We start from the raw sequence: 9444 nt of genomic DNA, 5'->3' as shown, positions 1-9444 counted from the left end.
CACCGACGACATTGTAACTCTGTCAGAGACCGCAAAGGACTTGGAAGAGCATTTGAACGGAATGGATAGTGTCCTGAAAGGAGGATATAAGATGAATATCAACAAAAGCAAAACGAGGATAATGGAATGTAGTCGAATTAAGTCGGGTGACGCTGAGGGAATTAGATTAGGAAATGAGACACTTAAGGTAGTAAACGAGTTTTGCTATTTGGGGAGCAAAATAACTGATGATGGTCGAAGTAGAGAGGATATAAAATGTAGACTGGCAATGGCAAGGAAAGTGTTTCTGGAGAAGATTAATTTGTTAACATCGAGTATAAATTTAAGTGTCAGGAAGTCGTTTCTGAAAACATGTAAGTAGGCTGTTTAAGTTTTTATGTTGGTAAAGCCACGTAGTGCTCTATATGAAAATCACTGACTGTGCTGTGTGAAGGCTGTGGTTGGTTTGCATTCTTGGAGTATATGCTATTGTAGTGTTGGGCAGTTGGCTGTTAACAGCGCGTAGCGTTGCGCAGTTGGAGGTGAGCCGCGAGCAGTGGTGGATCTGGGGAGAGAGATGCCAGAGTTTTGAGAGCGGATGATCTGGACGTGTGTCCATCAGAGACAGCAAATTTATAAGACTGGATGTCATGAGCACACACACACACACACACACACACACACATATATATATATATATATATATATATATATATATATATATATATATATGGTATGACTTTTCAACACTGTTAAGGTAAATACGTTGCTTGTTCTCCATCAAAATCTTTCATTTGCTAACTATGCCTATTGCAGTAGTTCAAGTAACGAAGATTTTTGTGAGGTAAGTGATTTGTGAAACGTATAGGTTAATGTTAGTCAGGGCAATTCTTTTGTAGGTATTATTGAAAGTCAGACTGCGTTTCGCTAAAAGTATTGGCTGTCAGTTTAGTGTTGATCAGAACAGGTAAAGAGCGAAATGTCTGAGTACGTTCAGTTCTGCTCAGCTGTTTGAAAATCAGATAATGTAAAAGGTTTATCAGCACAGTAATACATTAATTTTTCTGAGGGGACGTTTTAAGTATTTGTATGGAGTGTAGCCATGTATGGAAGTGAAACATGGACGATAAATAGTTCGGACAAGAAGAGAATAGAAGCTTTCGAAATGCGGTGCTACAGAAGAATGCTGAAGATTAGATGGGCAGATCACATAACTAATGAGGAACTATTGAATAGAATTGGGGAGAAGAGGAGTTTGTGGCACAACTTGACTAGGAGAAGGGATCGGTTGGTAGGACGTGTTCTGAGGCATCAAGGAATCAGCAATTTATTATTCTATGGGAGCGTGGAGGGTAAAAATCGTAGAGGGAGACCAAGAGATGAATACACTAAGCAGATTCAAAAGGATGTAGTCTACAGTAGGTACTGGGAGATGAAGAAGCTTGCACAGGATAGAGTAGCACGGAGAGCTGCATCAAACCAGTCTCTGGAATGAAGACCACAACAACAATGTTGAGTTACTTGTCACATCAGTTACTTCAATTAAGGGGCTCCGAAACGGCCTATACTTGCAATGTTAAAATAACGCTTATAAATTACATCTTTCCTCACAAAGTATTTGAGGTAGGAAGTTGAACTTTTTACAGATTATTTATTGGAATATGGGCTACAACTTAACACAGGGATTTTACAAAATTTTAGTTCAGTTATTAAAGATGATTTTTTTTCAATTGTAATGAAAATTCACAAAATTTTTTTGCAATTTTTTATTTATATATTCAAAAATATACAGTTTTTTGGAAAAAGGCTGTGTTAAATTATGCAGAAGGTACTGTGTAACATTTACTGAATGTTTGAAACAAATATGTTTGGAAGATCCTTAGAAAACATGTAATTAGTATGAGAAAATAAAAGTTTTGGGAATCGAGCGACAAAGATTGGATTAACTTTTTAGTGCATTCCAGGTCCATAGGATAGATCATCTTCACCCTCTGCAAACTCCTCCTCCAGCTTCCTCTTGTTCCTCCTCCTGTTTACTCTTGCTTGTATTTCTAGACTCTTTACAGCCCTGTCTGCAGCCCGAAGGCGTTCCTTGTCTAAAGCAAGCAACGCTCGTACCATGTTAGAACCTATCTTCATTCCCATATTTCTAAATACCTTGCACCTTACAATGTTGCCATAATTGAAAGTCGCAACAGCATCATACACACCAAAGTGAAGTGTTTCTATTCCAACAAATACAGTCTTGGGGATTCTCGACCATATAACACTATTTACACTTTCATTGGGGTTTTGAGTTTTTCCGTGAATACACTTTTTCAACAGTTCAGGTGCTGCTAAGTCTCTGAAAATAGGTTAGCCACAACACATACTTTATCTCACATCACTAAAATGTACCTGAAGAACACGGACGTTAATAATAACACCATTTGACAGCAGTTTAACAGCGCCACAGTGGGTCACGCCCATGTAGAACACATTTTTAAAAAAATTTAAAAATAGTTGTAGTCTTCGGAATTGAGTAAATTATATATCTATTAAAAGGTAATAGTCTGTAAATTCAGAGAACGCAAAAAAGTAAAAAAATTGAACTTTTCATGATTTTGAGCCTTTCCGGAGCCCCTTAACTGGAAATTTTCTTTAGAGCAACTGAGATAGTTTTGTTGGTGAGGGATATTTGTGCAAGTGTCTTGTGGTTGCGCAGTTGTCTTCCTAGTGTGGGTGACCTTGAGTGGACGCTGGCCGCGGGTCGCCCTCGTGACGACAGCGCGGGCCCCCTGGGACGTCCGCCAGCCAGGCTCTTGCCGCCCCGTTTCGCTGTACCGCCTTCCGCCACGCCCTTCGCTGCAGCAGCGGAGCGCTCTGCGCTCGCGTAACCACCACCAGTATAAAGGCGAGGCCGGCAGACCCCGGCATCAGTCGACGACAGCAAACCGAAGGCGACACCATGAAGACTCTCGTGAGTACAGCGCCCACATCTATACTTTCGTTCGATGCCTTACACTGTAGAAGTGGTATCGTCACATTTGACCCAATCTTGTTCCCTCCTATTGTTAGAAACTTTTATCAAAGTGTGATTATCACGTAAGGTCTTATAAAGCTAAAGCTACATCCACAGCTGCGTTGGTGTTCTGCAAACCACCGTAGCGTCTGTGACAGAGGATACTTTTCGTCTGAGAATCATCATCCCCCACACACCCCCACCCTCTAGCCAAATCTGAGATTTCTCTAAATGGTTCTAGTGTGATGCAAATGGCAGATAATACTTCCATTGTACCACATCTTAGTGTTTCTTCCCACTGCCTGCTACGGTCGCAGGTTGGAATCCTGCCTTGGGCATGCATGTACGTGGTGTCGTTAGGTTATTTACGTTTACGTAGTTCTGAGTCCAGGGGGCTTATGACCTCGGGTATTAACTCCCATAGTGCTGAAAGCCATTTGTACCATTCTTCCCACTAAGAATGAGATATTCACTCTGCAGCGGAGTGTGCGCTGATGTGAAACGTCCTGGCAGATTAAAACTGTGTGCCGGACCGAGACTCGAACTCGGGACCTTTGCGTTTCACGGGCAAGTGCTCTACCATCCTTTCTTTCAGGAGTGCTAGTTCTGCAAGGTTCGCAGGAGGAAAAAAATGGCTCTGAGCACTATGAGACTTGACAGCTGTGGTCATCAGTCCCCTAGAACTTAGAGCTACTTAAATCTAACTGACCTAAGTACATCACACACATCCATGCCCAAGGCAGGATGGCAGGATTCGAACCTTCGACCGTAGCGGTCACGCAGTTCCAGACTGAAGCGCCTAGAACCGCACGGCCACACCGCCCGGCGGTTCGCAGGAGAGCTTCAGTAAAGTTTGGAGTAGGAGACGAGGTACTGGCAGAAGTAAAGCTGTGAGGACGGGGCGTGAGTCGTGCTTGGGTAGCTCAGATGGTAGAGGACTTGCCCGATAAAGGCAAAGGTCTCGAGTTTGAGTCCCGGTCCGGCCCACAGTTTTAATCTGCCAGCAAGTTTCATTCTTCCCACTGTGTGCACAGTTGAAGCGTGGAAAGAACGACTACTTACATTTCTCTGTGCACGTAGCAATCAGACTAAATTTGCCTTCTTGCTCCCTGCTGGATTAATATATAGGAAGCACTAGTACTGTAATACATTATTCTTGGGTTCTTAAAATTTTGGTATTCGGTGGACGGTTGGTGTCTATCTTCTAGCATTTCCCAACTCAGTTTTTCCAGAACTTCCATGACACACTCCCATGCATCAACCAAACTTGTAACCGTTCGCGCTGTCCCTTATAATACGTTCGGTATCTCCATTTAGTCTTATTTGGTACCCGTCCACACTTTTGGGCAATATTCTGTGATGGGTGGCACAAGTTTGGTTTGCGGCCTCTAGCGGTCTGCTGCGGTATTGTGGTGCACGGATTTCAATATGTACCAATATTGAAAACATTTGCCTGTAGACAAACCAAACCAAAGACTAATTACGTAACTTTATTTTTTCGTGCTGGCATCTAAAAGATGACTAAGCCTCACACATTAAACAGTAATGGCTGCCTCACAGTTGTTTGAGGCGAGCCAGATCCTATTATCTCTACAGTCGCTGATGGCCCAATACAAGTTTTGTTTGCTAAGAAGTTTTAGAGTCAATCGTGTATCGTGTTCGTATTCCGTAAGCACATATTATTGTTAGTATACGACGGTCTGTAACTTTATCGTAGGGCTTGCACCAGCGTACAAACATCGTATCAACTTGAACTCTGAAAGTTTCACCCTTAAAGGATCACGTGAACCAAAATCGAAAACTAGGTTTCACACGATCGTTGCATCCGTCATCCATGTGGATTCCTCAATAGGAGACATGTAGTTTTCCAAACAAGCATCAAACACAAGTGTAAAATATGTACGAGTTACTGACATTGCCCAGACAGGCTGATAGTTTGCGCGTCTCTCTTTCAGTCTTTTCTAAGAACTGAGACCTGTGTCATTTGCTAGCACACAGGATTCTTCCGGGTTCCCATTACCCATAGCAAACTGTTGCTAAAAGAGAGACTAATAATTTAACATGTTACACATATTGCTAACCAAGAATATAGGGTGCGGCCACTGAAGTTCTGAAGGTAAATTTGGTCCACTTGTTGGTCATTCACAAGAAAATGGAAAAACAAGAAAGAGTAAAGCTAATTCTTGCACGTATTCTAGCTTGTGAAACTACATATTTTAGAATCGTACAGAAGTTATCGAGGTCAAGATTAATGTTTTGTCAGACTCCAAGCAGAACATATTTGTATCTTCCCGTCGAGTACAGAGTGCTCCGCTCGTAAAATTGTCAAATAGCGAACAGGGCTTGTAGTACAGTTGTTCTATAGTTACCACGGAGACTCTGTGACAACTATTTTTCTGAAGCACCCCTAATGGGTAAAAAATTCTGTGAGGGTGTAGTAAAACAGACATTCATTTCGATTTACCCTACTGAGAGAGGAAAGTATGTACGACTCTCAGGGCAGAATATTTAAAGCGAGTATAGTTTCGTCATATTTGTGGGTCATCACTGTACTGCAGTCCCAAACCAAATAAGGAATTTGCAATCGCAATAATTGTATGTATGCAGCAGAATGTCGAAATATCAAGTATTGTCAGTGTTTTCCATCGATCGATTGAGAATGGATTAGGTAGTACACTGCAGTGATTGTGTCTTTATCTTCCTGTTTGTCTCGTCCTACCCTCCGTTGACGTCGACGTAACAAGCCTGTAGAGGAATCAGCACTCATTCTTACAACTAAATACGTTGATTGCGTATTCTTGGTAAGTATAACTTACACGTCTTCACGTTATAAAAAATGTTAAAGTTTAAGATTCTGTGAACGTTTAGCTCATTAACTATGGAACTTTAACAAGGATCGAAGAAGCATAGTCCGTACATCTTGGTGTTGGCTTCAAATTGTTTGCAGGTACTAAATTTGGATCCCTAGCCTCGATGTCATGAATAAGCGTCCAGTACCTGAACCACAATGCTACCTCGTCATGTTTGACATAAGTATAATAGTGCTGACTGATAAAGAGAAATTTACCAATAAAATTCCTCTTTGTCGAAAGCAACGATGGTGTAAATAATGTTGTAAAACATACTCAGTTGCAGTATCGATGTCCAGTAATATAATGCGCAATTTTACTCCCAATCTTTGTGATGCTGATGATATTTCCATCTTTTGATGAGATGTGTAAGACCTGGATGTTTATGTGTAACAGCATCGATGAGGCGTCAGGGAGCCTGCATACATTTTACTACCAGAAATATGTAGGTCTCAAGTTGCAATGAACATTACTCTATATTTGATTGTGTAACATTAAAATGTCCAATAGATTTCAATAATGCTCTCATTATTACCATTGGGTATTGCATGTACACAGATTGCGACTACCATGGTGATCAGTTTCTTTTATCACAACTCAACTCGGAATAAGTATAATGTAAGAAGAAGGTTATGAATGACGGTTCCAGTGAATGTCACACACAGAATGACCAGTATGAGTATACTAGCATAAATACGAATTCTTAAGAAGCATTTCATCGGTTTGGGCTATATTAATTTAAGAGTCGAGCATGGATCCATTATTTTCTGTTCCAAGGCAAGATAAAGAGTACTCTTGACTCCCACATATCCATTATAAGTTGCAGTAAAGAACAGAGACCTCAAACCATATGTCTCACACTTGTAACATACTTCAGGAAACCAAGTTTGAATTGGGAAATGGGTTGAATTCTATCATCAAAGTGTAGGAAGTATCTTTGGAGGATTAATTCTGCTGTTATCGTAAGGGCTAACGTAAATTACTCTAAATTTGACAAAAACACGAAATGAAGGTTAGCTTTTGCTGTTTCATCGATGGTGATGTATGTCACAGAGGTCGGGGAAGGGCGGATGAAGGAGGAACGAGGGTATATAAGACATCAGTTTTGAGTTCTTAGTTACATGTAGCTAAATACTATGGTCGCCTTATGAAGTATGTCAACATTATTTGTGACTGTTTCCGTCCATTTTAGAGAGACTATAGTGGTAATTATTGTAAGATTTCCATAGTTTCACATCTCTGCACTTCCCACGGTGATACGACAGTCCAAGTATATTGCCTGCATGGAAATGTTAATGAATCTACAAAATACTGAATGAAACCGAGCAAGACTTGTAATGCAAAAAGCAGCCTTGCTGATGTGTAAAACATGGGATTTTGCAGAAATGTATATGAGGCTGAAATTATGTGTAGGAGTATGCCTAGCTTGTGGATCCTAGTAAATATGATAGATGCTGATGCAAATGTCCACTAAGCAGACAATTAAGTACAGATATGACAACGAAGACAGCTACTTTGCAATGTAAGTGATGAGAGATGTGTATTCTATCACAGCCAACTCTTCCAATAAGACTGATTGAGATGTTGCTCTTGCAACAGACACTTGTCGTGCAGTAGTGCGTACTGTGTTGAATGGCCCTCTTCGTCAGAGGTGTGCCTGGAATGTCTCTGAACAGAGACGATATTCTTGTAACATTTTGCCTTTTGTGAGTCTTTGACTTCTTTCTACCAAAGATGTTCCTTTTGTTGTGCTGGCTGAATTGTGCAGTCTCTGACCAGAGGTGTTCTCTTTGCCACAGGTGTTCCTGTTTGTGGTGCTGGCTGTGGTGTGCGTGGCTCTGGCTGTGCCTGGCCCGCTGCCTCTACCACGTCCCGGTCCAGTACCGATCGCGGCTGCTCCCAGGGAGTCGCTGCGTGGCAGCGAGCAGGTCTACTACGGATACTACCCATATGTTGTTGGCTAAGTGCAATGACAGTGGCGAACGGCTTCCAAATCGGCATCACTGTGGAGTTCACACACACCTTTTGGCTAACTTTTTTTGTTTGTCTATTACATCTGAAACTGACTTTAATTCTGAATAAATTTTCCACTTCCTATTGAAAAGCCTCTTTTATTTTTGTTTTATTTGCTATTATCTTGTGGCTGATCCTATTAACGCTGCTACTTTATCTGGCGGCTTTACGTAAGTATTCAGATTAAAAAATTATGATTGTGCCATAATGAACATGGTCCACTCTATGCTGTCTAGATCTACACAGCATACCTTTCATTTAAAACGACAAGTGCAAAAATACGTGGACTTAAGAATCTTGTTATTACTTTGGACCTGTATGGTTTTGTATTATGACTAGCAGTCACACAACGAAGAGCTAACGAGATTTTTTCACTATCACACTCAGTAGTGTACTCTCTGGAACAGCAAAATACACTCCTGGAAATTGAAATAAGAACACCGTGAATTCATTGTCCCAGGAAGGGGAAACTTTATTGACACATTCCTGGGGTCAGATACATCACATGATCACACTGACAGAACCACAGACACATAGCCGTAAATAGGAATATTAAAAAGGGTAGGAAGATTTTTCTGTTCAGAAAAAGTGACAAAAAGCAGATTTCAGAGTACCTGTTGGCTCAACACAAAAGTTTTGTCTCAAGTACAGATAGTGTTGAGGATCAGTGGACAAAGTTCAAAACCGTCGTACATTATGCGTTAGAAGATTATGTGCCAAGCAAGATCGTAAGAGATGGAAAAGAGGCACCGTGGTACAACAACCGAGTTAGAAAACTGCTGCGGAAGCAAAGGGAACTTCACAGCAAACATAAACATAGCCAAAGCCTTGCAGACAAACAAAAATTACGCGAAGCGAAATGTAGTTTGAGGAGGGCTATGCGAGAGGCGTTCAATGAATTCGAATGTAAAGTTCTATGTACTGACTTGGCAGAAAATCCTAAGAAATTTTGGTCTTATGTCAAAGCGGTAGGTGGAGCAAAACAAAATGTCCAGACACTCTGTGACCAAAATGGTACTGAAACAGAGGATGACAGACTAAAGGCCGAAATACTAAATGTCTTTTTCCAAAGTTGTTTCACTGAGGAAGATTGCACTGTAGTTCCTTCTCTAGATTGTCGCACAAATGACAAAATGGTAGATATCGAAATAGACGACAGAGGGATAGAGAAACAATTAAAATCGCTCAAAAGAGGAAAGGCCTCTGGACCTGATGGGATACCAGTTCAATTTTACACAGAGTACGCGAAGGAACTTGCCCCCCTTCTTGCAGCGGTGTACCGTAGGTCTCTAGAAGAGCGTAGCGTTCCAAAAGATTGGAAAAGGGCACAGGTCATCCCCGTTTTCAAGAAGGGACGTCGAACAGATGTGCAGAACTATAGACCTATATCTCTAACGTCGATCAGTTGTAGAATTTTGGAACACGTATTGTGTTCGAGTATAATGACTTTTCTGGAGACGAGAAATCTAATCTGTAGGAATCAGCATGGGTTTAGAAAAAGACGGTCATGTGAAACCCAGCTCGCGCTATTCGTCCACGAGACTCAGAGGGCCACAGACACGGGTTCACAGGTAGATGCCGTGTTTCTTGACTTCCGCAAGG

At 41.3% G+C, this 9444-nt stretch overlaps 1 long non-coding RNA gene across 1 annotated transcript; it reads left to right on the top strand.

The window, feature by feature from the left end:
* The first annotated feature begins 2864 nt into the window (after nucleotides 1-2864).
* On the top strand, nucleotides 2865-7933 carry LOC126176913 (uncharacterized). The gene is made up of 2 exons (XR_007535699.1): nucleotides 2865-2938; nucleotides 7629-7933. It is a non-coding gene; the product is annotated as an uncharacterized LOC126176913 (long non-coding RNA).
* Nucleotides 7934-9444: the final 1511 nt, after the last annotated feature.

This window comes from Schistocerca cancellata, chromosome 3, assembly GCF_023864275.1.
Source record: "Schistocerca cancellata isolate TAMUIC-IGC-003103 chromosome 3, iqSchCanc2.1, whole genome shotgun sequence".
NCBI classification, from domain to species: Eukaryota; Metazoa; Arthropoda; class Insecta; order Orthoptera; family Acrididae; genus Schistocerca; species Schistocerca cancellata.
Note: the sequence above shows the minus strand (reverse complement) of the source record. Positions and strands in the feature narration are given on the sequence as shown.